Source organism: Rutidosis leptorrhynchoides, chromosome 11, assembly GCF_046630445.1.
Source record: "Rutidosis leptorrhynchoides isolate AG116_Rl617_1_P2 chromosome 11, CSIRO_AGI_Rlap_v1, whole genome shotgun sequence".
In the NCBI taxonomy this organism is placed as follows: Eukaryota; Viridiplantae; Streptophyta; class Magnoliopsida; order Asterales; family Asteraceae; genus Rutidosis; species Rutidosis leptorrhynchoides.
Window position 1 is genome coordinate 386,474,691 of NC_092343.1, and position 22,277 is coordinate 386,496,967.

Sequence of the window (22,277 nt, forward strand, 5' to 3'; positions counted from 1 at the left end):
TTAGTCGATTCAGGTATGGAAATATGAGGGTTGTTATAACAACAATAATCGCAACAATTATCCCAACAATCGTAACATCAATCGCAACTACAACAAACAGCCCAACAACAACAACAACAACAACAACAACAACAACAGCAACTACAACAATCATCCCAACAACAATAACAACCGCAACAACAACAACAACAACAATCAGAAGTAGCTATGCCAAAGGTGTGAAAAGTATCACTCGAGGTTCTGCACCAAATTTTGCAACAAGTGTAAAAGAAATGGTCATAGCGCGGCGAAGTGTGAGGTCTACGGACCAGGGGTTAACAGAACGAAAGGAACAAATGGTGTCGGAACGAGTAATGGCGGAGCAAGTAGTGTTGGAGCAAGTTATGCCAATGTAGTTTGTTATAAATGTGGAAAACCGGGCCACATTATTAGAAATTGCCTGAACCAGGAGAACACGAATGGACAAGGCCGCGGAAGAGTTTTCAATATTAATGCAGCAGAGGCACAGGAAGACCCGGAGCTTGTTACGGGTACGTTTTTTATTGACAATAAATCTGCTTACGTTTTATTTGATTCGGGTGCGGATAGAAGCTATATGAGTAGAGATTTTTGTTCTAAATTAAGTTGTCCATTGACGCCATTGGATAGTAAATTTTTACTCGAATTAGCAAACGGTAAATAATTTCAGCAGATAATATATGCCGGAATCGAGAAATTAAACTGGGTAGCGAAATATTTAAGATTGATTTGATACCAGTAGAGTTAGGGAGTTTTGATGTAATAGTTGGCATGGACTGGCTGAAGAAGGTGAAAGCAGAGATCGTATGTTATAAAAATGCAATTCGCATTGTACGAGAAGAAGGAGAACCCTTAATGGTGTACGGAGAAAAGGGCAACATGAAGCTACATCTTATTAGTAATTTGAAGGCACAAAAACTAATAAGAAAAGGTTGCTATGCTATTGTAGCACACGTCGAGAAAGTACAAACTGAAGAAAAGAGTATCAATGATGTTCCCGTCGCAAAAGAATTTCTCGATGTATTTCCGAAAGAATTACCGGGACTACCTCCACATCGATATGTTGAATTTCAAATAGATCTTGTACCAGGAGCTGCACCAATAGCTCGTGCTCCTTATAGACTCGTACCCAGCGAGATGAAAGAACTGCAAAGCCAACTTCAAGAACTATTAGAACGTGGTTTCATTCGACCAAGCACATCACCATGGGGAGCTCCTGTTTTGTTTGTCAAGAAGAAGGATGGTACATTTAGGTTGTGTATTGACTACAGAGAGTTGAACAAACTTACCATCAAAAACCGTTATCCACTGCTGAGAATTGATCAACTACAAGGCTCGTCGGTTTATTCGAAGATCGATTTACGTTCTGGATATCATCAAATGCGAGTAAAGGAGGATGATATTCCAAAAACTGCTTTTAGGACGCGTTATGGTCATTACGAGTTTATGGTTATGCCGTTTGGATTGACTAACGCACCAGCTGTGTTCATGGAACTTTCATCGATGACATACTTATTTACTCAAAGAATGATCAAGAGCACGAAGAACATTTGAGAAAAGTGCTAGAAGTATTGAGGAAATAAAAACTGTACGCTAAGTTTTCAAAGTGTGCATTTTGGTTGGAAGAAGTTCAATTCCTCGGTCACATAGTGAACAAAGAAGGTATTAAGGTGGATCCGTCAAAGATAGAAACTGTTGAAAAGTGAGAAACCCCGAAAACTCCGAAACACATACGCTAGTTTTTAGGACTAGCTGGTTACTACAGAAGGTTCATCCAAGACTTTTCCAGAATAGCAAAACCCTTGACTGCATTAACGCATAAAGGGAAGAAATTTGAATGGAAGGATGAACAAGAGAAAGCGTTTCAGTTATTGAAGAAAAAGCTAACTACGGCACCTATATTGTCATTACCTGAAGGGAATGATGATTTTGTGATTTATTGTGACGCATCAAAGCAAGGTCTCGGTTGTGTATTAATGCAACGAACGAAGGTGATTGCTTATGCGTCTAGACAATTGAAGATTCACGAACAAAATTATACGACGCATGATTTGGAATTAGGCGCGGTTGTTTTTGCATTAAAGACTTGGAGGCACTACTTATATGGGGTCAAAAGTATTATATATACCGACCACAAAAGTCTTCCACACATATTTAATCAGAAACAACTGAATATGAGGCAGCGTAGGTGGATTGAATTGTTGAATGATTACGACTTTGAGATTCGTTACCACCCGGGGAAGGCAAATGTGGTAGCCGACGCCTTGAGCAGGAAGGACAGAGAACCCATTCGAGTAAAATCTATGAATATAATGATTCACAATAACCTTACTACTCAAATAAAGGAGGCGCAACAAGGAGTTTTAAAAGAGGGAAATTTAAAGGATGAAATACCCAAAGGATCGGAGAAGCATCTTAATATTCGGGAAGACGGAACCCGGTATAGGGCTGAAAGAATTTGGGTACCAAAATTTGGAGATATGAGAGAAATGGTACTTAGAGAAGCTCATAAAACCAGATACTCAATACATCCTGGAACGGGGAAGATGTACAAGGATCTTAAGAAACATTTTTGGTGGCCGGGTATGAAAGCCGATGTTGCTAAATACGTAGGAGAATGTTTGACGTGTTTTAAGGTCAAAGCTGAGCATCAGAAACTATCAGGTCTACTTCAACAACCCAAAATACCGGAATGGAAATGGGAAAACATTACCATGGATTTCATCACTAAATTGCCAAGGACTGCAAGTGGTTTTGATACTATTTGGGTAATAGTTGATCGTCTCACCAAATCAGCACACTTCCTGCCAATAAGAGAAGATGACAAGATGGAGAAGTTAGCACGACTGTATTTGAAGGAAGTCGTCTCCAGACATGGAATACCAATCTCTATTATCTCTGATAGGGATGGCAGATTTATTTCAAGATTCTGGCAGACATTACAGCAAGCATTAGGAACTCGTCTAGACATGAGTACTGCCTATCATCCACAAACTGATGGGTAGAGCAAAAGGATGATACAAACGCTTGAAGACATGCTACGAGCTTGTGTTATTAATTTCGGAAACAGTTGGGATCGACATCTACCGTTAGCAGAATTTTCCTATAACAACAGCTACCATTCAAGCATTGAGATGACACCGTTTGAAGCACTTTATGGTAGAAAGTGCAGGTCTCTGATTTGTTGGAGTGAAGTGGGGGATAGACAGATTACGGGTCCGGAGATAATACAAGAAACTACCGAGAAAATCATCCAAATTCAACAAAGATTGAAAACCGCCCAGAGTTTGAAATTGGAGAAATGGTCATGCTTAAGGTTTCACCTTGGAAAGGCGTTGTGCGATTTGGTAAACGAGGGAAACTAAATCCAAGGTACATTGGACCATTCAAGATTATAGATCGTGTCGGACCAGTAGCTTACCAACTGGAGCTACCTCAACAACTCGCGACTGTACATAACACTTTCCACGTCTCAAATTTGAAGAAATGTTTTGCTAAAGAAGATCTCACTATTCCGTTGGACGAAATCCAAATCAATGAAAAACTTCAATTCATTGAAGAACCCGTCGAAATAATGGATCGTGAGGTTAAAAGACTTAAGCAAAACAAGATATCAATTGTTAAGGTTCGATGGAATGCTCGTAGAGGACCCGAGTTCACCTGGGAATGAGAAGATCAGATGAAGAAGAAATACCCGCATTTATTTCCAGAAGATACGTCAACACCTCCAACTGCTTAAAATTTCAGGACGAAATTTATTTAACTGGTAGGTACTGTAGTGACCCGAACTTTTTCATGTTTATATATATTAAATGAAATTGATATTTACATGATTAAGTGTTTCCAACATGTTAAGCAATTAAACTTATTAAGACTTGATTAATTGGAATAGGTTTCATATAGACAAATGACCACCCAAGTTGACCGGTGATTCACGAACGTTAAAACTTTTAAAAACTATACGATGACATATATATGGTTATATATATAGTTAACATGATTTTATTATAAGTATGTATCTCATTAGGTATTTTAACAATGAGTTATATACATAAAAATGAGACTATTAATTTAAGAAACTCGAAAACGATATATATAACGTTTATCGTTATAACAACGTCTTACTAGGTACATATGAATCATATTAAGATATTGATACACTTGGTTAATTATGTTAAATGATAAGTAAATATATTATTAAGTGTATTAACAATGAAATACATATGTAAAAATAAGACTACTAACTTAATGATTTCGAAACGAGACATATATGTAACGATTATCGTTGTAACAACATTTAACTGTATATATATCATACTAAGATATATTATATATCATAATATCATGATAATATAATAATTTACCATCTCATTTGTTATAATAAACAATGGGCTAACAACATTCAACAAGATCGTTAACCTAAAGGTTTCAAAACAACATTTACATGTAACGACTAACGATGACTTAACGACTCAGTTAAAATGTATATACATGTAGTGTTTTAATATGTATTCATACACTTTTGAAAGACTTCAAGACACTTATCAAAATACTTCTACTTAACAAAAATGCTTACAATTACATCCTCGTTCAGTTTCATCAAAAATTCTACTCGTATGCACCCGTATTTGTACTCGTACAATACACAGCTTTTAGATGTATGTACTATTGGTATATACACTCCAATGATCAGCTCTTAGCAGCCCATGTGAGTCAACTAACACATGTGGGAACCATCATTTGGCAACTAGCATGAAATATCTCATAAAATTACAAAAATATGAGTAATCATTCATGACTTATTTACATGAAAACAAAATTACATATCCTTTATATCTAATCCATACACCAACGACCAAAAACACCTACAAACACATTCATTCTTCAATTTTCTTCATCTAATTGATCTCTCTCAAGTTCTATCTTCAAGTTCTAAGTGTTCTTCATAAATTCCAAAAGTTCTAGTTTCATAAAATCAAGAATACTTCCAAGATTGCAAGTTTACTTCCAAGTTTTCTAAATCCATTCCAAGTAATCATCCAAGATCAAGAAACCTTTGTTACTTACAGTAGGTTATCTTTCTAATACAAGGTAATAATCATATTCAAACTTTAATTCAATTTCTATAACTATAACAATCTTATTTCGAGTGGAAATCTTACTTAAAATTATTTTCGTGTCATGATTCTGCTTCAAGAACTTTCAAGCCATCCAAGGACCCTTTGAAGCTAGATCCATTTTTCTCATTTACAGTAGGTTTATCCAAGGAACTTGAGGTAGTAACGATGTTCATAACATCATTCGATTCATACATAAAAAGCTGTCTTATTCAACGTTATAAACTTGTAATCACTAGAACATAGTTTAGTTAATTCTAAACTTGTTCGCAAATAAAGTTAATCCTTCTAACTAGACTTTTAAAATCAACTAAACACATGTTCTATATCTATATTATATGCTAACTTAATGATTTAAAACCCGGAAACACGATAAACACCATAAAACTGGATATACGCCGTCGTAGTAAAACCGGGGGCTGTTTTGGTTGGGATAATTAAAAGCTAAGAAGAACTTTGATTTAAAAGCTATACTTATGGAAAAATGATTTTTCTTATGAACATGAAACTATATCCAAAAATCATGGTTAAACTCAAAGTGAAAGTATGTTTTTCAAATGGTCATCAAGATGTCGTTCTTTCGACGAAAATGACTACCTCTTTCAAAAACGACTTGTAACTTGTATTTCCGACTATAAACTTATACTTTTTATGTTTAGATTCATAAAGTTAAGTTCAATATGAAACCGTGGCCACTGGAATCACTCAAAACGGATTAGAAACGAAGAAATGGCGAGTAAAACAAGATTGATAAAAACTACTCATTTTACCTACGTGAAAGTTAGTAATAAATCTATTCCAACCATAACCTAATCAACTTATATTGTATATTATGTAATCTTGAGATACCATAGACATGTATACAATGTTTCGACCTATCATGTCGACCCATCTATATATATATTGCGGAACAAACATAGACACTCTATATGTGAATGTTGGAGTTAGCTATACAGGGTTGAGGTTGATTCCAAAATATATATATAGTTTGAGTTGTGATCAATACTGAGATACGTATACACTGGGTCGTGGATTGATTCAAGATAATATTTATCGATTTATTTCTGTACATCTAACTGTGGACAACTAGTTGTAGGTTACTAACGAGGACAGCTGACTTAATAAACTTAAAACATCAAAATGTATTAAAAGTTTTGTAAATATATTTTGAACATACTTTGATATATATGTATATATTGTTATAGGTTTGTGAATCAACCAGTGGCCAAGTCTTACTTCCCGACGAAGTAAAAATCTGTGAAAGTGAGTTATAGTCTCACTTTTAAAATCTAATATTTTTGGGATGAGAATACATGCAGGTTTTATAAATAATTTACAAAATAGACACAAGTACGTGAAACTACATTCTATGGTTGAATTATCGAAATCGAATATGCCCCTTTTTATTAAGTCTGGTAATCTAAGAATTAGGGAACAGACACCCTAATTGACGCGAATCCTAAAGATAGATCTATTGGGCCTAACAAACCCCATCCAAAGTACCGGATGCTTTAGTACTTCTAAATTTATATCATATCCGAAGGGTGTCCCGGAATGATGGGGATATTCTTATATATGTATCTTGTTAATGTCGGTTACCAGGTGTTCACCATATGAATGATTTTTATCTCTATGTATGGGATGTGTATTGAAATATGAAATCTTGTGGTCTATTGTTACGATTTGATATATATAGGTTAAACCTATAACTCACCAACATTTTTGTTGACGTTTAAAGCATGTTTATTCTCAGGTGAATACTAAGAGCTTCCGCTGTTGCATACTAAAATAAGGACAAGATTTGGAGTCCATGTTTGTATGATATTGTGTAAAAACTGCATTCAAGAAACTGATTTCGATGTAACATATTTGTATTGTAAACCATTATGTAATGGTCGTGTGTAAACAGGATATTTTAGATTATCATTATTTGATAATCTACGTAAAGCTTTTTAAACCTTTATTTATGAAATAAAGGTTATGGTTTGTTTTAAAAATGAATGCAGTCTTTGAAAAATGTCTCATATAGAGGTCAAAACCTCGCAACGAAATCAATTAATATGGAACTTTTTTAATCAATAAGAACGGGACATTTCAGTTGGTATCCGAGCGTTGGTCTTAGAGAACCAGAAAATTTGCATTAGTGTGTCTTATCGAGTTTGTTAGGATGCATTAGTGAGTCTGGACTTCGACCGTGTTTTCTTTAAAAATGATTGCTTAACATTTTTGTTGGAAACTATATATTATTAACATGTATATATTATGTGATATATTAATCTCTTAACATGTTTGATATTGTGTGATAGATGTCTACCTCTCGCACAAATCCCATTGACTCACCTAATAATAACAAAGAGTCGAATATATATTGGACTGATTCACAAGTTCCCGAAGAAGAACCGGAAGAAGAATCAGAATCGAAAGAAGAATCAGAACCGGAAGAGGAGGAACCGGAGGAGGAAATAGAACCGGTGGGGGAAATAATAAAACGGTTAAGTAAAAGAAAATCCTCAACCAACCGACCAAGGTTAATTATGGTCAATGGTGTTTCCGCCAAGGAAGCAAAATATTGGGAGGATTACCAATTCTCCGATGAATCGGATTCCGACGAGAATTCCGATGATGTTATAGAAATTACCCCAATTGAATTTAAAAAGGCAAAAGAAAATAATAAGGGAAAGGGCACAAAAATAGAGAAATCTAATTTCAACCCCGATGAACTTTATATGTATCGTCAACCCCCGAAGCCGTTAAGTTGTAACAATGACCCGGGAACCTCTAAACCACCAGGTTATTCTAAACCGTTATGGAAAACGACAGCTCGTATTAGGGGAACATCATATATCCCTAGAAACTTGGCAAAACGAACCAAAACCGAAGAAGAAGAAACGAGCGAGTCAGAATAAGATAGTTGTATTCGTGTGGTGTAATATATGTAATATAGTGTGCTTATGCTTTATGATATATGTAAAAATTGCTTGTTTTAATAAGTATTTTTTTATGAATCTAACTCTTGTCTATTTTACAGTATAAAAACACAAAATGGATAGACAACCCAATATTTTAAGAGACCTACCCGGAGACATGATTGATGAAATCTTGTCTAGAGTCGGTCAGAATTCTTCGGCATAACTATTTATGGCGAAATCAGTTTGTAAGACATTCGAAGAACGTTCCAAGAATGCCTTGGTTTATAAGAGACTTTCGTTTGAAAGATGGGGGATATCACATTGGGAAACCCATAAGTTACGATGTGTTTACTTTGACGCATATATTGCGGGGAACCCAAATGCTATTTTACGCAACGGGTTAAGAAATTATTTTGACTCAATGTATTCGAATATAGGACTTCATGATTTAGAAAAAGCGGCTAACATGCAACATAAAGAAGCATGCTATGCTTACGGGTTAGTAATGTTCGCTTCTCACCAAAGTGAGAAAAAGAACATCGGGCTACAACTATTAAACAAAACGTTCCCACAAGTGACGGAGTCGGTAATTGGGGTAAGAAATGAGGTTTTTAGGTTATTACGAGAATGTTGGATATTACGTAACCCTCGTCCCTTTGACGACATTACAACATGCTGTCTTATCAACGGCCATAACGGTTATGTTCCACAAGACCAAGGATGGGAAGTAGTCCTAGTAAAACCAGAATGCATGACTTGTTTCTGGACGTATGAATTACGTGTCTTTATTGCCTTTACTGAACGACTTGTGTACTAGATAGAATTATCTTCACAACTATCTTGTATCAAAGTTATCGTGTGCTATATTTCATGCTATATGTAAAATAAGCGGTATTGTAAGTTTGTAAAATATTGTGTAAAAGTTTGAACGCGAAATATTATTATAATCAGTTTTTCATATAGAATTATAGTAGTTGAATTGTATATTAGCTACTAAGTATGAACTTAACGGGTAGGTACTACCCGAATTTAAACTTATAAAACGCTAATATGAAGAAAAAACTTTTATAAATGAGTTCATATTATGCTACGAGATACTATTGACTACTCTTAATATTTTGTATGATTAACTTGTTTCATTTGACTATTTGAAGGAAATGGCACCGACTACTCGACACACCGTGAATATGAATGAAGAGGAATTTTGTACTTTTCTAGCTTCAAACATAGCTGCAGTACAGGCTGCGCTACATACCAACAATAACCTTGGATCTAGCAGTACAGGAAATCGTGTAGGATGCACCTACAAAGAATTCACCGCCTGCAAACCTTTGGAATTTGATGGAACCGAAGGACTGATCGGATTGAAACGGTGGACCGAGAAGGTCGAATCGGTGTTTGCCATAAGTAAGTGTACTGAAGAGGACAAATTGAAGTACGCTACACATACCTTCACAGGTTCTGCGTTAACATGGTGGAATACCTATCTAGAGCAAGTGGGACAAGATGATGCTTATGCACTACCGTGGTCAGCATTCAAGCACTTGATGAACGAGAAGTACCGTCCCAGAACCGAGGTCAATAAGCTCAAGATAGAACTTAGAGGGTTACGAACCCAAGGATTTGATATTACCACGTACGAAAGACGATTCACAGAATTGTACCTATTGTGTCCGGGAGCGTTCGAAGATGAGGAAGAGAAGATCGACGCGTTTGTGAAAGGATTACCGGAAAGAATCCAAGAAGATATAAGTTCACACGAGCCCGCCTCCATACAACAGGCATGTTGAATGGCTCACAAACTAGTGAACCAGATTGAGGAAAGAATTAAAGAAAAGACGGCTGAAGAGGCCAATGTGAAGCAAGTCAAAAGAAAGTAGGAGGAAAACGGTGATAAGAATCACCAATACAACAACAACAGCAATTACAACAATAATCGCAACAATTATCCCAACAATCGCAACATCAATCGCAACTACAACAAACAGCCCAACAACAACAACAACAACAACAACAACAGCAACAGCAACAACAACAATCATCCCAACAACAATAACAACCGCAACAACAACAACAATCAGAAGCAGCTATGCTAAAGGTGTGAAAAGTATCACTCGAGGTTCTGCACCAAATTTTGCAACAAGTGTAAAATAAATGGTCATAGCGCAGCGAAGTGTGAGGTCTGCGGACCAGGGGTTAACAGAACGAAAGGAACAAATGGTGTCGGAACGAGTAATGGCGGAGCAAGTAGTGTCGGAGCAAGTTATGCCAATGTAGTTTGTTATAAATGTGGAAAACCGGGCCACATTATTAGAAATTGCCCGAACCAGGAGAACACGAATGCACAAGGCCGCGGAAGAGTTTTCAATATTAATGCGGCAGAGGCACAGGAAGACCCGGAGCTTGTTACGGGTACGTTTCTTATTGACAATAAATCTGCTTACGTTTTATTTGATTCGGGTGTGGATAGAAGCTATATGAGTAGAGATTTTTGTTCTAAATTAAGTTGTCCATTGACGCCGTTGGATAGTAAATTTTTACTCGAATTAGCAAACGGTAAATTAATTTCAGCAGATAATATATGCCGGAATCGAGAAATTAAACTGGGTAGCGAAATATTTAAGATTGATTTGATACCAGTAGAGTTAGGGAGTTTTGATGTAATAGTTGGCATGGACTGGCTGAAGAAGGTGAAAGCAGAGATCGTATGTTATAAAAATGCAATTCGCATTGTACGAGAAGAAGGAGAACCCTTAATGGTGTACGGAGAAAAGGGCAACATGAAGCTACATCTTATTAGTAATTTGAAGGCACAAAACCTAATAAGAAAAGGTTGCTATGCTATTGTAGCACACGTCGAGAAAGTACAAACTGAAGAAAAGAGTATCAATGATGTTCCCGTCGCAAAAGAATTTCTCGATGTATTTCCGAAAGAATTACCGGGACTACCTCCACATCGATATGTTGAATTTCAAATAGATCTTGTACCAGGAGCTGCACCAATAGCTCGTGCTCCTTATAGACTCGTACCCAGCGAGATGAAAGAACTGCAAAGCCAACTTCAAGAAGTATTAGAACGTGGTTTCATTCGACCAAGCACATCACCATGGGGAGCTCCTGTTTTGTTTGTCAAGAAGAAGGATGGTACATTTAGGTTGTGTATTGACTACAGAGAGTTGAACAAACTTACCATCAAAAACCGTTATCCACTGCTGAGAATTGACGACTTATTTGATCAACTACAAGGCTCGTCGGTTTATTCGAAGATCGATTTACGTTCTGGATATCATCAAATGCGAGTAAAGGAGGATGATATTCCAAAAACTGCTTTTAGGACGCGTTATGGTCGTTACGAGTTTATGGTTATGCTGTTTGGATTGACTAACGCACCAGCTGTGTTCATGGACCTTATGAACCGAGTGTGTGGGCCATATCTTGACAAGTTTGTCATTGTTTTTATCGATGACATACTTATTTACTCAAAGAATGATCAAGAGCACGAAGAACATTTGAGAAAAGTGCTAGAAGTATTGAGGAAAGAAAAACTGTACGCTAAGTTTTCAAAGTGTGCATTTTGGTTGGAAGAAGTTCAATTCCTCGGTCACATAGTGAACAAAGAAGGTATTAAGGTGGATCCGGCAAAGATAGAAACTGTTGAAAAGTGGGAAACCTCGAAAACTCTGAAACACATACGCCAGTTTTTAGGACTAGCTAGTTACTACAGAAGGTTCATCCAAGACTTTTCCAGAATAGCAAAACCCTTGACTGCATTAACGCATAAAGGGAAGAAATTTGAATGGAAGGATGAACAAGAGAAAGCGTTTCAGTTATTGAAGAAAAAGCTAACTACGACACCTATATTGTCATTACCTGAAGGGAATGATGATTTTGTGATTTATTGTGACGCATCAAAGCAAGGTCTCGGTTGTGTATTAATGCAACGAACGAAGGTGATTGCTTATGCGTCTAGACAATTGAAGATTCACGAACAAAATTATACGACGCATGATTTGGAATTAGGAGCGGTTGTTTTTGCATTAAAGACTTGGAGGCACTACTTATATGGGGTCAAAAGTATTATATATACCGACCACAAAAGTCTTCAACACATATTTAATCAGAAACAACTGAATATGAGGCAGCGTAGGTGGATTGAATTGTTGAATGATTACGACTTTGAGATTCGTTACCACCCGGGGAAGGCAAATGTGGTCGCCGATGCCTTGAGTAGGAAGGACAGAGAACCCATTCGAGTAAAATCTATGAATATAATGATTCACAATAACCTTACTACTCAAATAAAGGAGGCGCAACAAGGAGTTTTAAAAGAGGGAAATTTAAAGGATGAAATACCCAAAGGATCGGAGAAGCATCTTAATATTCGGGAAGACGGAACCCGGTATAGGGCTGAAAGAATTTGGGTACCAAAATTTGGAGATATGAGAGAAATGGTACTTAGAGAAGCTCATAAAACCAGATACTCAATACATCCTGGAACGGGGAAGATGTACAAGGATCTTAAGAAACATTTTTGGTGGCCGGGTATGAAAGCCGATGTTGCTAAATACGTAGGAGAATGTTTGATGTGTTCTAAGGTCAAAGCTGAGCATCAGAAACCATCAGGTCTACTTCAACAACCCGAAATCCCGGAATGGAAATGGGAAAACATTACCATGGATTTCATCACTAAATTGCCAAGGACTGCAAGTGGTTTTGATACTATTTGGGTAATAGTTGATCGTCTCACCAAATCAGCACACTTCCTGCCAATAAGAGAAGGTGACAAGATGGAGAAGTTAGCACGACTGTATTTGAAGGAAGTCATCTCCAGACATGGAATACCAATCTCTATTATCTCTGATAGGGATGGCAGATTTATTTCAAGATTCTAGCAGACATTACAGCAAGCATTAGGAACTCGTCTAGACATGAGTACTGCCTATCATCCACAAACTGATGGGCAGAGCGAAAGGACGATACAAATGCTTGAAGACATGCTACGAGCTTGTGTTATTAATTTCGTAAACAGTTGGGATCGACATCTACCGTTAGCAGAATTTTCCTACAACAACAGCTAACATTCAAGCATTGAGATGGCACCGTTTGAAGCACTTTATGGTAGAAAGTGCAGGTCTCTGATTTGTTGGAGTGAAGTAGGGGATAGACAAATTACGGGTCCGGAGATAATACAAGAAACTACCGAGAAAATCATCCAAATTCAACAAAGATTGAAAACCGCCCAGAGATTGAAATTGGAGAAATGGTCATGCTTAAGGTTTCACCTTGGAAAGGCGTTGTTCGATTTGGTAAACGAGGGAAACTAAATCCAAGGTACATTGGACCATTCAAGATTATAGATCGTGTCGGACCAGTAGCTTACCAACTGGAGCTACCTCAACAACTCGCGGCTGTACATAACACTTTCCACGTCTCAAATTTGAAGAAATGTTTTGCTAAAGAAGATCTCACTATTCCATTGGACGAAATCCAAATCAATGAAAAACTTCAATTCATTGAAGAACCCGTCGAAATAATGGATCGTGAGGTTAAAAGACTTAAGCAAAACAAGATATCAATTGTTAAGGTTCGATGGAATGCTCGTAGAGGACCCGAGTTCACCTGGAAACGAGAAGATTAGATGAAGAAGAAATACCCACATTTATTTCCAGAAGATACGTCAACACCTCCAACTGCTTAAAATTTCGGGACGAAATTTATTTAACTGGTAGGTACTGTAGTGACCCGAACTTTTCCATGTTTATATATATTAAATGAAATTGATATTTACATGATTAAGTGTTTCCAACATGTTAAGCAATTAAACTTATTAAGACTTGATTAATTGGAATAGGTTTCATATAGACAAATGACCACCCAAGTTGACCGGTGATTCACGAACGTTAAAACTTTTAAAAACTATACGATGACATATATATGGTTATATATATAGTTAACATGATTTTATTATAAGTATGTATCTCATTAGGTATTTTAACAATGAGTTATATACATAAAAATGAGACTATTAATTTAAGAAACTCGAAAACGATATATATAACGATTATCGTTATAACAACGTCTTACTAGGTACATATGAATCATATTAAGATATTGATACACTTGGTTAATTATGTTAAATGATAAGTAAATATATTATTAAGTGTATTAACAATAAAATACATATGTAAAAATAAGACTACTAACTTAATGATTTTGAAACGAGACATATATGTAACGATTATCGTTGTAACGACATTTAACTGTATATATATCATACTAAGATATATTATATATCATAATATCATGATAATATAATAATTTACCATCTTATTTGTTATAATAAACAATGGGTTAACAACATTCAACAAGATCGTTAACCTAAAGGTTTCAAAACAACATTTACATGTAACGACTAACGATGACTTAACGACTCAGTTAAAATGTATATACATGTAGTGTTTTAATATGTATTCATACACTTTTGAAAGACTTCAAGACACTTATCAAAATACTTCTACTTAACAAAAATGCTTACAATTACATCCTCGTTCAGTTTCATCAAAAATTCTACTCGTATGCACCTGTATTTGTACTCGTACAATACACAGCTTTTAGATGTATGTACTATTGGTATATACACTCCAATGATCAGCTCTTAGCAGCCCATGTGAGTCAACTAACACATGTGGGAACCATCATTTGGCAACTAGCATGAAATATCTCATAAAATTACAAAAATATGAGTAATCATTCATGACTTATTTACATGAAAACAAAATTACATATCCTTTATATCTAATCCATACACCAATGACCAAAAACACCTACAAACACTTTCATTCTTCAATTTTCTTCATCTAATTGATCTCTCTCAAGTTCTATCTTCAAGTTCTAAGTGTTCTTCATAAATTCCAAAAGTTCTAGTTTCATAAAATCAAGAATACTTCCAAGATTGCAAGTTTACTTCCAAGTTTTCTAAATCCATTCCAAGTAATCATCCAAGATCAAGAAACCTTTGTTACTTACAGTAGGTTATCTTTCTAATACAAGGTAATAATCATATTCAAACTTTAATTCAATTTCTATAACTATAACAATCTTATTTCGAGTGGAAATCTTACTTGAAATTGTTTTCGTGTCATGATTCTGCTTCAAGAACTTTCAAGCCATCCAAGGTTCCTTTGAAGCTAGATCCATTTTTCTCATTTCCAGTAGGTTTATCCAAGGAACTTGAGGTAGTAATGATATTCATAACATCATTCGATTCATACATAAAAAGCTGTCTTATTCAACGTTATAAACTTGTAATCGCTAGAACATAGTTTAGTTAATTCTAAACTTGTTCGCAAATAAAGTTAATCCTTCTAACTAGACTTTTAAAATCAACTAAACACATGTTATATATCTATATGATATGCTAACTTAATGATTTAAAACCCGGAAACACGATAAACACCATAAAACTGGATATACGCCGTCGTAGTAAAACTGGGGGCTGTTTTGGTTGGGATAATTAAAAGCTAAGAAGAACTTTGATTTAAAAGCTATACTTCTGGAAAAATGATTTTTCTTATGACCATGAAACTATATCCAAAAATCATGGTTAAACTCAAAGTGAAAGTATGTTTTTCAAATGGTCATCAAGATGTCGTTCTTTCGACGAAAATGACTACCTCTTTCAAAAACGACTTGTAACTTGTATTTCCGACTATAAACTTATACTTTTTATGTTTAGATTCATAAAGTTAAGTTCAATACGAAACCGTGGCCACTGGAATCACTCAAAACGGATTAGAAACGAAGAAATGGCGAGTAAAACAAGATTGATAAAAACTACTCATTTTACCTACGTGAAAGTTAGTAATAAATCTATTCCAACCATAACCTAATCAACTTATATTGTATATTATGTAATATTGAGATACCATAGACACGTATACAATGTTTCGACCTATCATGTCGACCCATCTATATATATATTGCGGAACAACCATAGACACTCTATATGTGAATGTTGGAGTTAGCTATACAGGGTTGAGGTTGATTCCAAAATATATATATAGTTTGAGTTGTGATCAATACTGAGATACGTATACACTGGGTCGTGGATTGATTCAAGATAATATTTATCGATTTATTTCTGTACATCTAACTGTGGACAACTAGTTGTAGGTTACTAACGAGGACAGCTGACTTAATAAACTTAAAACATCAAAATGTATTAAAAGTTTTGTAAATATATTTTGAACATACTTTGATATATATGTATATATTGTTATAGGTTTGTGAATCAACCAGTGGCCAAGTCTTACTTCCCGATGAAGTAAAAATCTGTGAAAGTGAGTTATAGTCCCACTTTTAAAATCTAACATTTTTGGGATGAGAATACATGTAGGTTTTATAAATGATTTACAAAATAGACACAAGTACGTGAAACTACATTCTATGGTTGAATTATCGAAATCGAATATGCCCCTTTTTATTAAGTCTGGTAATCTAAGAATTAGGGAACAGACACCCTAATTGACGCGAATCCTAAAGATAGATCTATTGGGCTTAACAAACCCCATCCAAAGTACAGGATGCTTTAGTACTTCGAAATTTATATCATATCCGAAGGGTGTCCCGGAATGATGGGGATATTCTTATATATGTATCTTGTTAATGTCGGTTACCAGGTGTTCACCATATGAATGATTTTTATCTCTATGTATGGGATGTGTATTGAAATATGAAATCTTGTGGTCTATTGTTACGATTTGATATATATAGGTTAAACCTATAACTCACCAACATTTTTGTTGACGTTTAAAGCATGTTTATTCTCAGGTGAATACTAAGAGCTTCCGCTGTTGCATGCTAAAATAAGGACAAGATTTGGAGTCCATGTTTGTATGATATTGTGTAAAAACTGCATTCAAGAAACTGATTTCGATGTAATATATTTGTATTGTAAACCATTATGTAATGGTCGTGTGTAAACAGGATATTTTAGATTATCATTATTTGATAATCTACGTAAAGATTTTTAAACCTTTATTTATGAAATAAAGGTTATGGTTTGTTTTAAAAATGAATGCAGTCTTTGAAAAACGTCTCATATAGAGGTCAAAACCTCGCAACGAAATCAATTAATATGGAACGTTTTTAGTCAATAAGAACGGGACATTTCAAATGATAGTTTTTATAAAGAAAATATTTTTAATAATAATGGTAATTTTATTAATAATGATAATTTTAATAGCATTTTAATAGTCATTTTAATAATAATACTGATATCAATGTTAAATGAGAATTCTTATACTAATATTAATAATAATGATACTTAGTAATATTAATAATGATAATACTAGTTTTAATAAAAATGATAGATTTAAAAATAATGATACTTTTAGTAATACTGATAATACTAATAACTATAATAATAATAATAATACTAATACTTAATGATTTTACTAGTAATAATAATGATAATATAATTTATATTAATGATAATAATAAAAATCATGTTATTAGTCTTAGTAATAATATTAAGTAATTTTAATTATAATAACGACAATAACAAATATAATAATAATAATAATAATAATAATAATAATAATAATAATAATAATAATAATAATAATTAATAATAATAATAATAATAATAATAATAATAATAATAATAATAATAATAATAATAATAATAATAATAATAATAATAATAATAATAATAATAATAATAATAATAATAATAATAATAATAATAATAATAATAATAATAATACTACCTTAATAGGGAGAGCTTTAAAAAAAAAAATAAACTGCCTGCGCCCAGGCTCAAACCCGAGAAATCTCGGTTAAACACACACCTTTCAGACCACTGCACTCTTCGCTTGTTTCTTGAATTAATCCCCACTTTTACTTATTTGAACCATCAACATCTTAATTCTATATCACGTATCATCTAGACATTTGTCAACGTAACTTCACGATTATCAGTTTATCAAATTATCTTTATCATCATTATTCCATCATCTTTGTCATTACATCATCATAAAACCATGACCATAACATCACTCATCATCAACGCTTATCATCATGCGTATTATTATCTTCATGTCATGATCTTCATGATCATCATCACGTATATTTTTCATAATTAACATCATATAGCTTCTAGTTATACAATAAATGGGTACGGGCCAAAGTTCAGTCCAATAGGTAACCAGAATTTCGTTCACAGCCCAACAGAGGCCTGAGTTGGGTCACGGCCCAATAGTTATTCGGATTGTCTTGGCCCAATCGAAAAGCTAGTGGCCCAAGTTACAAGGTAATAAAAGGATCCGCTATTTTATGTTATTAAATGAGCAGTTAAAAGAGAAATTAGGGTGAGCTGGAAAACACGAGTGTATTTGGGTACCCCATCTGCACAGTTCGATGGTAAGGATTCGGCCATAGCAATCCTACCACTAAATATCAATTATATCGATCATCATCTCTCCTTTTATCTTTTAATCATCTCGTTATTTATCATCATTATCATTATCATCGTTTAGCAGAAAAAGAAGCAGGAATAAAATGTAGCAGCTTGTGAGCATCGAAAGAAATAAAATATAGAAACAGAAAAACAATCATTGTAGCATCATCCTCTTCCTCTTTCGCGTTCACTGTTTCAAAAAACAGAAATAGAAAAGCAAGGTTGCAGGTTAGTTTGATGATCATGTGGGTCTCGATGGTTTTGGTTTGGGTTTGAACAGGTAACACAGCAAAAACTATTTTGGGTTGCAATTTAGAAAACAACAACAAGGTGGTGGTTGTGTTGGGTTCTTACGATAGAAATAGAGACAAATTAGTTAGAAGAAATAACTTGGTGTTTTAATGGTTTTACGGTGGTGTTCCGAGGACGAATTTGAAACAGGAACATAAGTAACAACCATGGTTTGGTGAGGGTTCCAAAAAAATGACATGTGGGTTTGTGTTTGTTCGATCCAAAGCAGAAAACAGAAAACAGGAACGACACATTAAGTTTTGTTAGATGATGACGGTGGGTTGTTGCGTGTGTGTAAAACAGAAAGACAGAAGAAAAACAAGCATAGCAGCAGCCCAACGATTTCAGGTTTGGTGGTTTAAGGTGGTGACTTTTGATGGTGATTCTTTACGAGTAAAACAGTAGTAAAAGAGGTTATAATGGGTGGTGATGGTTTGTTGTGGGTTGGGATTGTGATCGATGTCTCCTGGTTGTGAACTCAAACAGAAACAGATGCAGAAATAGTTCAAACAACTATAATATTTAATTGGATTTGTGGTTATTCGTGGGGAAGATCATGGTGGTACATGTTTTAGTGATGGTGGCCGAAGGTTGTAGAGTGGTGGTGATGGCAGTGGTGATTCGTGGGCGTACAGAGAAAGAGGAAGATAGATGGATATGGTGTGTGTGTGTGTGTGTATGTGTGTGTATGTATATGTAGGTGTATAGTTATATAGAATTCATTCTCATATTCATATTAAGAGGACAAAAGGAAGAACAGTAAACAGAATGATAATATCTCATTTATACTGTGCAAAATAGTTAAGCAGCCGGTAATCTTAATTCTTACGCTGACACTTTTAACCCGAAGTATTATATTTTATCCATTGCTAAACAGTTAACGCATAAAAGTGTTCCTAAAAATCCCAAATTTTTAGCTTAAATATATTTAATTATTCCAATCATTAACTATTTGAAACCTGATCAAAAAGGTTCGTTAATTATTTGTTTTAGTGTTCCAATTAATATGTACGGAGTACTAACATTTAAATTAAAAAGGTAAAAGTATTTCTATCAAGCCTATAATCTTCGTAATCTATTTACGGGCTAACTTTTATTTCCAATCTTTATAATCTCGTATTAGATCTATATGAACACTAATGATAAGATAACCGAGCGTTACAATCATTTACTATTTAAGCTCGAAATCATTTATTTTCAATATACTATATGTATATATAAATACATTTTAATATCAGGTTTTATTATATAACTAAATATATTAAATATATATTTTCAAACAAATAAATTTAATATCCAATCTTATATATTTACAATTAATAATATTTCTCATTACATCGTATATTATTTTATTTTACATAATTAATTTTTAATAACAACAACATGTAATACTTCAAATTATATTTCACATTATTATTTATATATATATATATATATATATATATATATATATATATATATATATACACACATATCTATTTACAATTAATTATTCGTGAATCGTCGAGAACAGTCGAAGGTCAATTGAATATATGAAACAGTTCAAAATTTTTGAGACTTAACCTAACAGACTTTGTTTAACGTGTCAAAAAAAAAATAATATCGTATCGAGAGTTTGGTTTAAATTTAGTCGAAATTTTCCGATTCATTACATAATGGGCGTGTTTGACGAGCAAGGTGAGATCCCCGGTTAAGGGATGTGCGTGTCGGATTCTCTTCTAGAGAATTATTGTTTTGTGTCTATGTGCAATATAGGTGGTTCTTGCTCGATTGTGGTGGCGTTGTGTACACGAACGTGTGATGCGTGTGCAAAGATTTCCAAGTGAGTGGAATGTTTCTAAGTATGCGTATATACTTTTGCTTGTGGTGATTGGTTAGTGCATTCTGTTAGGATTCACTATGATGTGTGCAGTGCGCAATGCTACACCACTCGTTGATTGAGGCCAAAAGAGCGTATGTGATTGGTGGGTTATGGCCGTTGACTCGGTCCTCTAACTTCACATTGGGAGTAGTGTTATATCGGCATGGTATAACATTATCGGGAAATGCGAGTACTGGTGGGGAATGGGAGTACCATTCCTGTGTTGTGATTTCGGGAAGTGAGTCGCGTATGGTGTAGATTCACAATGACACGTGTAGATGCGGTCATTCTATTGGGATAGTGACTCTTATGTCGTGCAGATTCACTAGGGCGCGTGTATGTTCGGCCAATCCCGATTGTGTTGCGGTGGAGGTAGTGAGTCGCGTGTGGTGCGAATTCGCTAAGGCGCGTGTAGTTCGGCCAGCCTTCGTGATGTTGGATTCGAGAACTATTGGTTGTTTTATACATCGGTGGTTCGGTCGTGAGGACCATGTTGGGTGATTAGTGATACAATAGACGTGTTTTGCTCACATATTTGCGGTAGTTGCGTATTAGCGGTGTTTGCGCACTACAAGGGATGTTAAGTGGTAAGTGTTATCCGTAAGGATTCGCTTTTATTCGGTCTTCATCGGTTTGATTGTTGACCTTATTTTGGCATGTGGATACTTTAGCATTGTACTTGGCATGGGTACGCTAAGGAGTTGATATCTCAGTACGAGATTGGTTGAGTTTTCCGATGTGAGGGAGTGAGCAAGTTCTTGTGCTCGGATTTGCGGATTCGATAAATCGCGGGTGACGATTTAGTTGTTGAAGGTGACTCTTTGAGAAGAATTGCCTAGAGGAGTTGGAAGAATACATGGTGATTCCGCGTATTCTAGGTGATCGTTATGACTTCGGATGTTGTATGCGTTACATGTCTTAGAATACGTGCAAACATGTATTTGGTAAATGGAATGATCTTCGGGTTAATAGGGAATGTGGTGGAAGTCGGATTGGAATGTTTGTCAAAGGACCGTAGAGTGTAGGTCCGGATTGGTTAAGTGACTAGGATCATGGGTGTAACAACCCACCTCCAATAACCGACCAAAAACAGTCCCAAAAAAAAAATTTAAACTGCTACTCAGGTGTGGTGCGCGGCGCGCTCCACTGAAAGTGCGCGGCGCGCACAAGGCGTTCCATGCTCTGATCAAACTGTTTTTAACTCGTAAAAAGATGGACCACTTCCCGACATATTTAGACCGAATGCTTTTCACAGAAAACTTATATATGTAAAACTAACACGAATCAAACATAAAACGATGTTTTACAAGCCGGGCCCACACGACCCAAAATACAAGTTTAATACAAGTTTAGAGTTTCGACCACCAAAAAGTTTAAGTTCCAAACTACACAATGAGCATGGCGTTTGGGATTAAACTACCCAACTATCGGTCAAACTCCAAGAGCTACTAAAGCCAAAAGTGTCCCCTAGCATCAAGCGGGATCTCTAGTCCTAACGAATGCCCTTACCCTTATCCACGCCGGAACCTATAAAATGGTAAACAACGAGAGGGTAAGCTAATGCTTAGTGAATGCAATACTTATACATATACATATGTAATTTACCTACACGCATCCACCTA